Consider the following 15,000-nt stretch of genomic DNA (forward strand, 5'->3'; position numbering starts at 1 on the left):
AATGAATGAATGAATGAATGAATGAATGAATGAATGAATGAATGAATGAATGAATGAATGAATGAATGAATGAATGAATGAATGAATGAATGAATGAATGAATGAATGAATGAATGAATGAATGAATGAATGAATGAATGAATGAATGAATGAATGAATGAATGAATGAATGAATGAATGAATGAATGAATGAATGAATGAATGAATGAATGAATGAATGAATGAATGAATGAATGAATGAATGAATGAATGAATGAATGAATGAATGAATGAATGAATGAATGAATGAATGAATGAATGAATGAATGAATGAATGAATGAATGAATGAATGAATGAATGAATGAATGAATGAATGAATGAATGAATGAATGAATGAATGAATGAATGAATGAATGAATGAATGAATGAATGAATGAATGAATGAATGAATGAATGAATGAATGAATGAATGAATGAATGAATGAATGAATGAATGAATGAATGAATGAATGAATGAATGAATGAATGAATGAATGAATGAATGAATGAATGAATGAATGAATGAATGAATGAATGAATGAATGAATGAATGAATGAATGAATGAATGAATGAATGAATGAATGAATGAATGAATGAATGAATGAATGAATGAATGAATGAATGAATGAATGAATGAATGAATGAATGAATGAATGAATGAATGAATGAATGAATGAATGAATGAATGAATGAATGAATGAATGAATGAATGAATGAATGAATGAATGAATGAATGAATGAATGAATGAATGAATGAATGAATGAATGAATGAATGAATGAATGAATGAATGAATGAATGAATGAATGAATGAATGAATGAATGAATGAATGAATGAATGAATGAATGAATGAATGAATGAATGAATGAATGAATGAATGAATGAATGAATGAATGAATGAATGAATGAATGAATGAATGAATGAATGAATGAATGAATGAATGAATGAATGAATGAATGAATGAATGAATGAATGAATGAATGAATGAATGAATGAATGAATGATGAAATATTTACAAAGGCTGGAGAGAAAACAGCAATGCTGATTATGCATTGTTGGACTTTTTATTTTGACAAGTTGTTGTCGTTCTGTCTTGCACATTCATGAAAGGTTTGGTATGAATGTTGAGTCATGTCTCATGAAACAGTCATGAATGCTTTATGTACAGTTTATGACAGCTGCTATGAATGTGTTATGAACTCACCCGTCAAGAAAAGTGTCACCATTTTTTTTTAACCGCTTACACACTTAATGTTTGCTTGTCACACAATTTTCTAAACATGTCTTTCAAACACCATAATTCCACACCAAATCTGCAAAACCATACACTAATTTCTCAGTGTTTGAATCAGTTTTCAATTTCCTAAAACACATTTTGCAAAACACCACACACAATTTTCTATCTAACACACAAAATTCTAACAGGAATGAACTTGATTTCAACCTTGACACAACCTGTTAATGTTTCACACTTATTCGCCACTTAATCACACTCAGTCTTCAATGTACAAACACTCATTACTTTAATGAACACCATCCAATCATTGCCTTAGTATAGGCCTATGAATAGATATGCTCTACATCAAGGTATAGACCTTTTGAATATGTTCCTAGAGGAGTTATGCTTGAAATGGTCAGAATCAATGCAGATACTTTGAAATGAAAATGAATTGGACTTTAGCGTAATGTTCTACAAAAAGTTGCCTTTACGCAAAACTTGTCTTTTGTTCACAAGTTACCATTAGAGTAGCTCAATGTTGTCTTCTGTGCCTTCCAGAATGTCTTAGGAACGCACATTTGCTTCTGCAGTTGGCCTATGAATATACACGCCTAACTGCGTGCACACAAAACACAACACCCACACACACCCACACACACACACACACACACACACACACACACACACACACACACACAAAGTATAGTCTCATTGGAAAAAGCAAAGTAAGTTGATAGTAGTCAGTATTTGTTTTTCTTTGAAAATACAGTATTTTCTGTTTTTGGTCACACAGTCATAAAAACACAGAATGATGCATACACACGCAGAAGAGTAGTCATAGAAAGTACACACACAAAACACTAAATATAATTGTATTACTGCAGGAGAGAAATACTCACACACACAGAAAAACTGCAGACAGATGTTTAGCGCAACATTCAGCACAGCATGATTCATAAAGAATAGTGTACATACACACACACACACACACACACACACACACACACACACACACACACACACACACACACACACACACACACACACACACTGCCTAAACACACACACACACAACCTCAAAACAGCAAATACTTTCCCTCCAGGAGATAAAATGCATCATCATGGGAACTGAAGAAGTAAACATAGAACACACACACCCACACACACCCACACATCCTGTCATTCCCCAGAAGAGAACAGCTGGTGCCACCCTGCTCTCTTTCATCTGTGGTGGGACAGGCAGGGAAGCCTCCTGACTGTTATTGAAAAGCCTCTCTCTTTCTCTCTCTCTCTCTGCCCCTTCATCAATTCCCCTTCTTTTCTCTCCCTCCATCCTTCTCCCTCGGCCTCACCTGTCTTCCTTTCAGTCCTTCCCTCCGTCCCTCCCCCCCCCCCTCTCTCTCTCTCCCTCTCTCTCTCTCTCTCTCTCCTCAAACTAAATTCAAATTCAAATGTGCTTTATTGGCATGACTCAGAAAATAGTGTTGCCAAAGCAGTAACATGACAATACAAACATATACAATATTTGTTTTAAGGGGGTCAAGAAAGGAAACTTATCTAAACTAAAAAGAAAGAAAAAAAGTTTTAAAATTTTAGTAACTAAATCCATGTTTAAAGAAAACTTTAAAACATGTATAAAGAAAAAAAACATGTATTCTTAAATCTAAATTTAAAGGAAACTTATACAATAGTCTATATAAAACTATTTAACAAAAACTATATACTGTATGCACTTTTTCTATGTGAAGTTTTCTTTAAAATGTGGCAGGACTGTAAACATTGGTAGGCTAAGTGGGCACATTTATCTATTTCTCCCAGGAGGAATTGTAGTTTTGTTCATTGGTGGCAGTCATAAAGCCGGGACAAGTGATTTCAATTTGTGGGTAGAATATAGCTCTTAAGTGTTGATAATTGGGACATTCTGTGAGGAAGTGGCATTCGTCCTCTACTACTCCAGTATTACAGAATTTACATATTCGATCTTCACGAGCTATCCAGGTTTGGCGGTCTCTCTCTCTCTCTCTCTCTCTCTCTCTCTCTCTCTCTCTCTCTCTCTCTCTCTCTCTCTCGCTTTCCCTCTAATTCAAACAATTGCTCATTGCATGCCTACGGCTGAATCACAGCCGCAGAGATATCCACATCAACGCCACTCTCACTTGTGCCACATTGCTTGATTAATTAATACATTTATGCATAACTAAAATATCAATTAATGAAAACATGGCAAAAGTAAGGCTTTAATCTCTTTTCTTTCATTTTTTTCTGGAAGTTGTTCTTTAAATTGTGGCAGATGTTGCTGCTATTTGCTATTAACTTCAGATGTCCTAATATCTTTCTCTCCCTCCTTCACTACCTCTTTTCTTTCTTTCTCCCACTCTTCTTTTTCCTTTTCTCCTTCCCTCTCTTATTTGTCCTTCTATCCATCCCTCCCTCCCTCTCAATCATCCTGTTCCACCGTATCAAAAGCCGTGCAATTAATATTCACTGGCCGTGTAATGTGATTTGGCGAGGGAGAGGATGATGAAGATGTTTGACAACTGAGGAGTGACAACTGTTTCGTTTCATTGCTCTCTCTCTCTCACACACACAACACACACACACACACACACACACACACACACACACCTCCACCACACACACATCCCATCTAGACAAACAACAAATAACAACAGTAATCAACTGCAAAGCAAACACAGCTAGATTAATATACTCTGCTGTGTGTGTGTGTGTGTGTGTGTGTGTGTGTATGTGTGAGTGTGTGGGTTTCACGAACAATGCTGACTTGGATGTACGTCCAGACATCTGTGCGAGATAGGCTTTTGATTGTTGCTGCCACGGCGACCCGAGGAATCAGTGTCAGCATGTGCTAATGCCTGTTGACAAGCGAGGCCCACGTCCATAATTACACTTGCCAGCAAACAAACAAACAAACAAACGGCTGACAGGAAATAGAGACGAGGCCAGATGAACAACAAAAAGATATGTCATGTGGCCTAGTTGCAAAAAGGTTGCTGTTTAAGCCTGGAGCAGCTAGGCTACCATCGCAGCAGTCTACAACCAGTGCCCGTGAGTAAAACGTTATTGTCAACTCAAGGAAGTGCTATGTTACACAGGTTTAATGTACTTGCTAGCCTAGCAGGTTTAATGCCCATTTGGACAATACTAGCACTCGCTAGCCAAGCTAAGTTTATGCCATGAAGCTAAAATTAGTTGATAACAGCTACCATCGCGGCAGTCTACGACCAGTACCCAGTCCGTAAGTAAAATGTTATTGTCAACTCAAGGAAGTGTTATGTTCCGGTTAAATGCACTCGCTAGCCTAGCAGGTTTTATTTATGCCCATTTGGACAATGCTAGCACTCGCTACCCAGATTAAATTCATGCCATGAAGCTAAAATTAGTTGATAAGGGCTGTCATGTTATGGACGAAACCTACTAGCTGTTAGCCAATCAGAGTCAAGCAGTTTAGCTCGTTGAATATAAATGAGAACTGGTAAATCAAGCTCACCAATCCATACCAAGTACCAAGTCCATGGTAGAGCTTCAGACATTACCAGAAAGTAATGAAATACTTGTGGCAGGGCATCTTTAAGTATGACAAGTAGCCCATTATAAAACATACTTAAGTACTGAAAGTAGAAGTACAAAGTACTAGTGAAAGCTTTCAAGGCCAGGTAATGATAAAGAAAGCAGTCAGAACTTTGGATAAGCTATTACAGTTAGTTCATGCAGCACCTTGAAACTTGGTGACTACATTTCATACACATGTCTTCGAAGCCTGAACAAAGGTATGGCTGCCATTCATTTTTCACTGCTGCTTCCTTGTATAGACCTATGAACTTTATCCAACATGTTTAGAAAGGCAGCTACATAGACTGTATATATAGAACATTTTATGGGCAGCTGCATCCCACTCCATAAAGCCTAAACAAAAGTGCTATTAATGCAAGCAAGCAGTTCTTCATTTTGATTGAATTCAGCTCCTTACAACAGCCTACATAGGCCTTGGTGTGCTATGTCTTAGCGATACTTGCTAGGCCCTAACTCTGTCACTACAGTATGTCCTCATTGCTGTGTCCCGTTTTGACATAAGATCAGCAAATATCTAACATGCTGAATTGGAACTGTGGCTTTTGTTTTCATTAGCACATAAGTTTAGCCTCATTTGTACTTAACGCTGCTAATGAAAATGTAGTGGAGTTAAAGTATACATTTAATTAAAAAAAATATATAGTAAAGTAAAAGTAAACGTAGGAAAAAAAAAAAAAACTCAAGTAAAGTACAGACACTCCCCATTCATATTTAAGTACTGTACTTAAGTATTTCTACTTAGTCTCTTTACATCTCTGATAACTTGTACTAAAACTATGCATTTTGTGATCTCGGTGAGGTGGACTGCGCCATGCGGTATCAGATTTTTAAAAAGGCATTCAGGACATGTTTGATGGTGGAGGTTATTGTCCAATGTTTATAACAATACCAGTGGTATTAAATGATTCCTAGAGTGTTGATGAGTGTATATATTGTGAATGTGGATAATACAGTGTGATTTTTGAATGTTAAAAGTTGCAATTGGTGAATAAACTCTTTTGAGAGGTGGATAAACTGCGTTTAGCCTCCACTACACCCCTGGAGGCAGGGGAATCAATAGGCACGTGTGTGTGTGCAAGTGAGACTGGCAGAGAAAAGGGAAGAGCACTCGACATGCATCGACTGTGTCGGCGGATGAGATGTGCAGCGCCTGCCTCTTTCAGCACGACACTGTCAACGCTCTCATGACGTGACCAACCAGCTATCTTACCAAGGACACACACACACACACACACACACACACACACACACACACACACACACACACACACACACACACACACACACACACACACACACACACACACACTTCAGCTCATCTCGCTCTCCTGGGAAGCCATGTACATTATGCAATGCGCTGTAGGTAAATGCCACTGCTTTCTTGTCAATGGTGGTGGAGAACAGCATTACATGATGCATCCATTTCATAAAGTAAAGTTTTTCGTTTTTGTTATGTTGCTTGGCTATTAAAACTGTGAATAGGAAAACAAAAAGTGATACTCTCTCATTGGAATGCTGTACAAAGCCTGCAAGAAACAGAATATCCTGCACAAAGACCACTGGCGTACTAATCCAAAATAAAAACAACAGCGGAGGAAAGACCAGTGTTGTACTCTAATTAATGTTGTGATGGTTATAATTATTACCATCATTTGCAGCGCCATTACCAGACTAGCTTTCACTTTGATTCACGGGTTTGAAAAAAAAAAAAAAAAAAAAAAAAAAAAAAAAACTATTGGGCTATCATTGCATCAGGTCACAAAACCTCCATTTGCTGTGAAAATTAATTACATTGAATAGAGTGTTTTTTTGTGTGATTGTGTTTGTTTGTGATTCTTACAAAGAGAGAAAGAAAAAAAAAACAACAGCCAGTGTACAGCGGCACACACACACAGCCTTAACCACACACACACACACAGCCTTAACCACACACACACACACACACACACAGCCTTAACCACACACACACACACACACACACACACAGCCTTAACCACACACACACACACACACACACAGCCTTAACCACACACACACACACACACAGCCTTAACCACACACACACACACACACACACACAGCCTTAAACACACACACACACACACACACACACACAGCCTTAACCGTCACTGTCTCTTCAGAACGCTCTCACAAACTCTTGACTTCAGTCACCTTCAGGTACTTCTACTCCACATTGGCGGGTGCGTAGTGCACTTGTGCGTTGCTTTGAACACTATTGTTCCAAAAGAAGAAGAAGAAGAAGAAAAAAAACTTCTTTGTAATGTTTTTCTGGAAGGCCTGCTGATTGCCATCGTGTTGTTCTATCAAGCTGTGCTACAGGAACAGGATAATCTTAGATCCGTGATTTTTGACCTTGGGCCTTAGCAGTGAGTGTAGGGGCGTGAGTATTAGTGCACAGAGTCATTTCACCAGACACACACACACACACACATACACACACACACACACACACACACACACACAAACTCACTCCTCCCTATGCAAGCCCATTTCCCTCCGCTTCAAGCGCTGATTTTTTTTTTTTTTTTAACAACAGCCTATAAAATGACAGCGAGCGTAAAAGTGTCACCATAATTGCGGTCCCCTTAATCAACCGTAATGACAGTTTGGGTTCCCGGGGGAGACGGAGATGGCGATGGCGGTGTGATCTTTCACTGCGCCCGACGGATTCATAGCTCGGCGAACGCCAGCAATGCGGGGGGATATGAGTGACGCGTAATGGCGTGTCATCTCAATACATTCAGGGACGGGCCATAAACGACAGCGCAACGTCGCCGTGATGGGAACGATATTTATTTTCTCCCATATGCAGGTGCGATTCTCTCAGTCTGACTCTATTTTTTTGGGGATCTGTCAGCTAGCAAGTACCGCCGAGAGGCAAGTTCTGATTTGATCGTGCATAAAACAAACACCACTGCGTCCATCCCACACGCCCTCTCTGCTGGCGGAGTGTTCCAAGTCGGTCAGCTCGTCGTCGAGAAAGTGCGGTGCAGTCCAGTGCACTTCACTGACCCACACAATTGTTTATGTCTGAGAGTGTTTATTTGTTCACTCTCTCTCTCTCTCTCTTTCTCTCTTCAGTAAATTTAATATGGCAGAAGAAATGCTCAGCTGGAGCTGGAGCTGACAACTCAAGCTCTTTCTGCAATGGCTTTTAAAGGACATAAAAACACAAACCCTCATGCAGAACAACCCTACCAAGATCTCGTGCACAGGCACGTTTGGAGGTCTTGGCATATTTCAGAATTCCAAGTACACTGTAGAATCTTAGTGTGCTTAACTATGTTAGTTTTTTTTTTCCCCAATCACTTTCTCGCTTGTCTTAATATCATGTCCACCTTTGCTAAACACTTTACACCTTCCCCATGTAGACCAGGTGAGCTAAACTGTGTATCCTTTTGTATTACTTCCAATACAAAATGCAATCAATCACCACTTCCTCCAAAATTCATCAACACCTCTCACTGTCAATGCTCCCCACAATCACTCTGTATAACTACAGCAATTTTAACTACAGACATTTAGATACTAGCCGATAGCCGGGGCAGCCGTGGCCTACTGGTTAGCCGGGTTGCCGGTTCAAACCCCGAACAGTAGGAAGCGGCTGAAGTGCCCTTGAGAAAGGCACATAACCCCTCCCTGCTCCCCGAGTGCCGCTGTTGTAGCAGGCAGCTCACTGCGCCGGGATTAGTGTGTGCTTCACCTCACTGTGTGTTCACTGTGTGCTGAGTCTGTTTCACTAATTCACGGATTGGGATTAAATGCAGAGACCCAATTTCCCTCACGGGATCAAAAGAGTATATATACTTATACTTACTATATACAATACACACTATTCACTGGAAATAAGAAACATAATGGTGATTTTAGTTGCTATTCATTACTACCATCCATTTATAGTTGATGAGGCAAATCATACCGATATAGTTGATAAGGCAAAACATATTGATATAGTTGTCACTGAAAGCTTTTTTCCATTATTACAACTCTATAGTTTTGAAAAAGTGGATGTGGTTTTGAGTTTGGAAAGTCTAGAAAACCTATGAACACATGGATCGTAAAGAAGTGTCACTCAGCCATATTCAGAGGGGAGAGAGTGCAGAGCTGTGCAGACCGTGACTGATGTATGGAGTGCCTAAGAGCAAGCCTGCTCTAATCCCACATTTCCACGTGTAGCCAACGGGCATTGGAGGAGAGCAGCGGAGAGGAGTGCAGAGGAGAGCAGAGGAGGGGAGGAAAAGAGAAAGGAGAAGAGGGGGGGAGAGGGGAGGGAAGAGGAGGGGGGAGGAGGGAGGGGAGGGAGGAGAGGAGGGGAGAGGGGAGGAGAGGGGGGGAGGAGGGGAGAAGAGGGGGGGAGGTGGGGAGAGGGGAGGAGAGGGAGAGAGGAGGGGAGAGGGGAGAAAGGAGAAGAGGGGAGAGGGGAGGAGGTGGGGGAGAGGAGGGGAGGAGAGGGAGAGAGGAGGGGATACTCTGGTCTGCTGGAGAAGACGGTATTGCCATGGGGAGATGGCACAGAGAGGACTCGCTAAAGGCCACCATGGAGGATGGATGGATGAATGGAGGGAGGGATGAAGGGAGGGAGGGTAGGAGCGGGTGTGTGTGGAGATTTTGGCTGCCTGCTGATCTCTTGGCTGGAAGCGGGTTTGGGGATGTCAGTCATTACATGTGGGTGACAGACATGCAGAAACAAGCAGTGCACATATACTCTCTCTCTCTCTCTCTCTCTCTCTCTTTCTCTCTCGCATACAGTAAGAATTATATAGGGAGAGCAGATAGCTAACAAAAAAAGTCTGATTTACTATCTGATTATGCCATTGTTGTAACCATTAATAGCGTCTCATCTGATATATCTGCCGGCCGTAAAACTAATTTATACCGTTAGCCTGCTAGCTTACGTAAGCTAATTTAGTTTAACGTCAGGCCTTTGCTAACGTCATACCGTAGTGTTAACCAAAGATTCTAGAGTGCTACGCTCATTTTTAAAAGATGCATTTAATCCAAAGTCATGTCTAGTGAGACAGCTCTCTATGTAGGGAGGGAGGCAGTAGGCAGCTGTCTCCCGTTTCGAACACACCCATAGTTTTGGATCATGACAACACTATTCCAGAGCCACTTCTAGATGTCGAGGTTTAGAGGCTCTACCACCAACAAGTGATGCTGCTCAATGGCATATTAGTAGAGCACATTATCAAGCTCTAGTATGGAGGCAAGCACACATACCAAATCCAGTGTTACTTAGTGCTGGGCGATGACCAAAAATGTATATCACGGTATTTTTCAAAATTCTTACGGTTTCAAGGTATATGACGGTACTTTTTTACCATGCATAATCAGATGTTCACAGCATTTTCTACAGGTTGAGAGAGGAATTGCTGCAGTACATTGACTAAGGATGGTCTATTTTACTGTCATGATGTAGAATAACTCCACACTAGTGGTAATGCAGTTTTGCATGGCCCCAGAAAATGATGCTGTTTACAAAGAGCCACTTAGGATTCTAATGAAGAATCTAATCAGAATGCAAAGACAATTGCAGTCAAAATACAGAACTTTTACTGTGCAAATTTCACAAACATCTTGTATAAAACCAATACAAAAAGTAGTGCAACTTGCAATAATTATACTTTTTTGAAAACGATACAATTAAAATAAAACCTCTCTGTTAATATGCTTACTCTGTCAAATAGGCCTATCAGAAATGCATTGTTATTGTGTGGTTTACATGAGGTTAGTGGTAGGCTAACGTTAACTTCATGTGGATGTGGATGTCTTGTTAGCCTGCCATGAGCTTCGGGTTCGGTTAAGCTAGGCAAAACATTAACAAAAAGTTCGTTTTGGTGCACTGATGACAGTCAGGATAATTTCTAACTAGCCAGCTAGTATTGCTCAGTGCATGTCTATAACAAGCTTTACTTGCTACCTGGATAATTTCAGCGAATATTCTTCAGGTGAGATGAATGATAAGATCATTAAACTTCACTGTGTTCGGTGGGTTGCTAACAACATCACCTACTAGCCAGCTAGTTACAGCTGTTGAACAATCTCAATAGAATTTTCGTGACGGTAAATCCTTTTCAATGCAGTATCCCTTAACGTTTTTCCTTAACTAAAGAAACAATTTAAGGTATTCTGTGCAACACCCTTAAATAAACCCCTTACCTAAGGAGAAATTAAGCCTTAAGGGTCATACTTCAGGGGAAAAACTTAAGGTGTTTTGTGTTTACCCTCACTATGCCTTGCAGTGGCACCATGCGTGCGTGTGAAAAAAGTCCCGTCTGAAACACTGTCGTGCGGCGGCAGCGTAGCGTTCCAAACGTTGTGTAATCAAATACACCGGTATGGCGGTATATAAAAATTCATATCATAACGAAAATATACACCGGTATACGGTGTGAACCGGTATACCGCCCAGCACTAGTGTTACTAGAAGTAAAATGTTTTTTACTTGTCGGTTATTGCCGACGGTAGATGCAGTTCTGCATTAGGCTTATTCCCACTATCTAAGTTCATATGTACTGTAGGATATATTCTGAGTTGAAGGTTATCTGTGCAACTTGTTATTGTGATGAAATGCATTAAACACCACATGAGTGACTCACTATGTTAGCAATAAAAATATGGTTGTGTTTTGATTAGAATTTCCGAGTTTATTACATGTTAACTGTAGTCATGTTCCCATTAAATATGTTAATAAACTATAGTATGGCTTCTTTAATGCTCAAACATGTATTTAGAGAACACTTGTATTTGATTTTAGTAATTACTTTTGAAATCAACCCAATTTAGGGAAAATAAGCAAAAAAACACTATTTTTTTTATTACTAGTATGCAGCTTAGAACTCAGAATTGAGCTTGGTAAACAAAATATTCAGAATCAGCACCCTCAAATTAGGTAAGAAGGATGATTTACCAACTTTTCCTCAAATTTGCCGTCAGAAGTTCTCTTCTGTGAAGCTGCTCTCCCTCTAATAGAGGGATGCTGGCAAATGCCTTGACTGGAGGCCATATCCACCAGGCTTCCATTTGGAGGAGAGCTGGCTGTCGCTGGCTGTAGCTGGCAGCCTCTCACCTGCACTAGAGGAGCTGTCACATCGCTCGGCACAGCTGTGGCTAAAAGCCCAACCATACAGGCGGCCTTCAGACACCCGCCATCACCATAACCACTCTAGAGACACAGCTCTGTCTGCTGCCAGACAGACAATACAAACACACACACACAAACAACAACTAATTTACATATCAACATCTCTAGAGACCCTGAATAGATAGATGGCTTTGCGTACTGTGTAATGCATCATAGCCTCCTCTGTATGTCTAGACACTAACAAATACCAGGAAAACTCCAATGCTGCTTTTTCCAAACACTTATCAGTCAATCAGTCCATTAAATTCCATGTAAGTTATCAACTGTTGAACTAGCTAATTCTGAACTGCATCCATAGACTAATGCAAGTCTGCAATTATGGAACAGGTAGAATTTCTTCAAGAGTAAGGGATCAAGTACAATCAATGACTTTGAGTCGTTTACATAATATCATTTGAGTGTGTGTGTGTGAGAGAGAGAGGAGAGAGAGAGGTGTGTGTGTGAGAGAGAGAGAGAGAGCGAAAGGAGAGAGAGAGAGAGAGAGAGGGGACAGTGTGTGTGTGTGAGAGGCAGAGAGAGGAGAGGTGTGTGTGTGTGTGTGTGTGTTTATTACCCAGATGGATGGTTTGCAGTTTGAAATGGAACACCTCACTTTCAGTGAAGCACCTGTGAGGACTCATCATGGACTGCAGTCTGGCCTCAAGTGTTTCATATGAAGCATCCGGGGAGACAGGGTGGCACCCAGAGTGTGTTAGAGTGTTTTGCGGAGGTGTGTGAGAATGTGTGTGTGTGTGTGTGTGTGTTAGTGTGTGAATTGGTGATTGTGTGAGCTAGTAGTCAGTTTATGTATGCCTTTATGACTTGGATTGGGACACAGTCAGTGTGTGTGTGTGTGTGTGTTAGTGTGTGTGTGTGTTTGTCTGTGTCTATGTTTTCTTTTTTATGTCTCTATGTGACCGATTTTTGTGAATTTTGTTCAAATGTCTACTCCTGAGCTTTTCTGAATATACTTGGAAAACGATCCTTTTTTATACTGTATGAATCTATTCCCCCCCCCCCAACCTCCTTTGAATCATCAACCGAAATAGAAATAAAATAAAATAAAATAAATAAATAAAAACACTGACTTGTCACTTGAGCGATGAAATAAACCATTTCTGCAGGCGTAGCCCTTGGCACAAACACGGCCTCTTCCACAACTTTTTAAATTTCCACCAGGCTTCGCAAGACCCAAGTCTATCTCCGGCATCACCAAGGCCAAAATAAACAAATAGGTGGTAGGCACAACCGGACTCACCATTGCAGCTGAGCCTCAATCAATCCTCACTAATTACATGAGTGACCACAGAGAGAGAGAGAGAGAGAGAGAGAGAGAGAGAGAGAGAGAGAGAGAGAGAGAGAGAGAGAATAAAATGGCTTCCTCCCACCCATCACAGTCCAGGAGAAAAAGATAATAAAGCCCATAATAGTCTAACACCCAGCAAACCCTGGACAGTGTTCACACAAGGACACAGGACAATTCAGCCAAACGCTATTCAGCCAAACACACACACACACACATACACACACAGACACACAAAATGTCAGAGTGGCTGAACAGTGCTGGGGAGTAAAAAAATAGGTTAGCCGAGGCAACAGGTGGGCAGCTCAACGAACAGAGGAGCAGAACAAACACAAGTACTGTGTGTGTGTGTGTGTGTGTGTGTGTGTGTGTGTGTGTGTGTGTGAATGTATTCATCTTTAATTGGGTGACTCATTGCTATTGATATTAATGCGCTGCGTTGTGCGTCTTCGCCTAAACCATCCGTTATGATTTAGACCAACACCATTCCAAATGCACTGCACACACAGAACCATCAGGCAGCAGCACACTGAGAATATTTTCAGAACCCTTTTAGAACCCATTTAGAACCCTTTTAGAACCCATTTAGAACCCTTTTAGAACCCATTTAGAACCCTTTTAAGTTGTGCAGCTGTACACTTTGTTTCACAAAACACTCCACAAACTGTTTTCGCTTCGCTATCCAATCCTGCGTAGATTGTTAGGACCCTGCAGTGTCCACACTGACCCTGTCCACTGAGTGTGTTTGTGTGCCTGTCAGCGCCTGACCCTTTTAGCTGCATGGTGAACTGGGATGTGCAGGTGTGTGTGTGTGTGTGTGTGTGTTGTACTTGATGGGGCGCAGTAGAAGGAGGCCATGGTTCAACTATAACAGAAGTGGCTTTTTGTTTTGCTTTCAACATATCCACTTGACATACACTTGCACATCTTCACAATACTGGCTTCCCTGAGTTCTTTTAAAAACAAATTATTTTTTATAAATTATAAAATATGTGTGGGCTCCCTATCTTCTTTTTCATTTCTGAAGCCAAACATGAGATACAATATCTAAAGTGTGGATCACTTGAGGGTCCTGAAAACCTTCTGTTTTACCGTTTTACTGTGTCTGTCTGTCTGTCTACAGTATCTGTATTGACAGAAGCCCACCACTGCTGATGGAGGGAGAGAGGGAGGTGTCCAGGGGAGCTGTTCAAGATGTCTGTCTGGGGTGGACAGACAAGCTCACAAACAAACAGACAGAGAGAAGACAAAAAAATAGATATAGGGAGAGAGAGGGGAGAGAGAGAGAGAGAGAGAGAGAGAGGGAGGGAGGGAGGGAGAGAGAGAGAGAGGGAGGGAGGGAGAGACCTCAACTCACACACTCACACACTTACAGGTAAGTCTGATCCCACAGGACTTCTTAAGCCTCAACAGAGCAACTCAACACCAATCAGTCTGACGAAACACACACACACACACACGCACATGCGCATGCACACACACACACACACACAAACACACACACGCGTGCGCATACACACACATGCATGCACACACACACACACACACACACACACACACACACACACACAAACACACGCACGCACACAAATACATATACATATACTGTTTACATATACACACACAAATACATATAAACACACACAAAACACATAGGAGCTCACCAACCAAAACATGACCAGTCTGCAAGTTGACAGTGCAGAACAACAACAAACCAAAAGA

General features: G+C 41.0%; 1 protein-coding gene across 2 annotated transcripts in view; it reads right to left on the reverse strand.

Annotated features, from left to right (window-relative positions):
- Positions 1-15,000, reverse strand: part of cfap58 (cilia and flagella associated protein 58) — a 146,499-nt gene that overhangs the window by 1,486 nt on the left and 130,013 nt on the right. The window contains exon 18 of one of the 2 annotated variants that reach the window (XR_007193908.1): positions 1,761-1,855. The exons of the other annotated variant lie outside the window; for it this stretch is intronic. The gene's annotated coding sequence lies outside the window, so the exon portion shown is untranslated. The remainder of the gene's footprint in view (positions 1-1,760; positions 1,856-15,000) is intronic. 2 annotated transcript variants of the gene reach the window in all.

This window comes from Alosa alosa, chromosome 7, assembly GCF_017589495.1.
Source record: "Alosa alosa isolate M-15738 ecotype Scorff River chromosome 7, AALO_Geno_1.1, whole genome shotgun sequence".
Taxonomy (NCBI): domain Eukaryota; kingdom Metazoa; phylum Chordata; class Actinopteri; order Clupeiformes; family Clupeidae; genus Alosa; species Alosa alosa.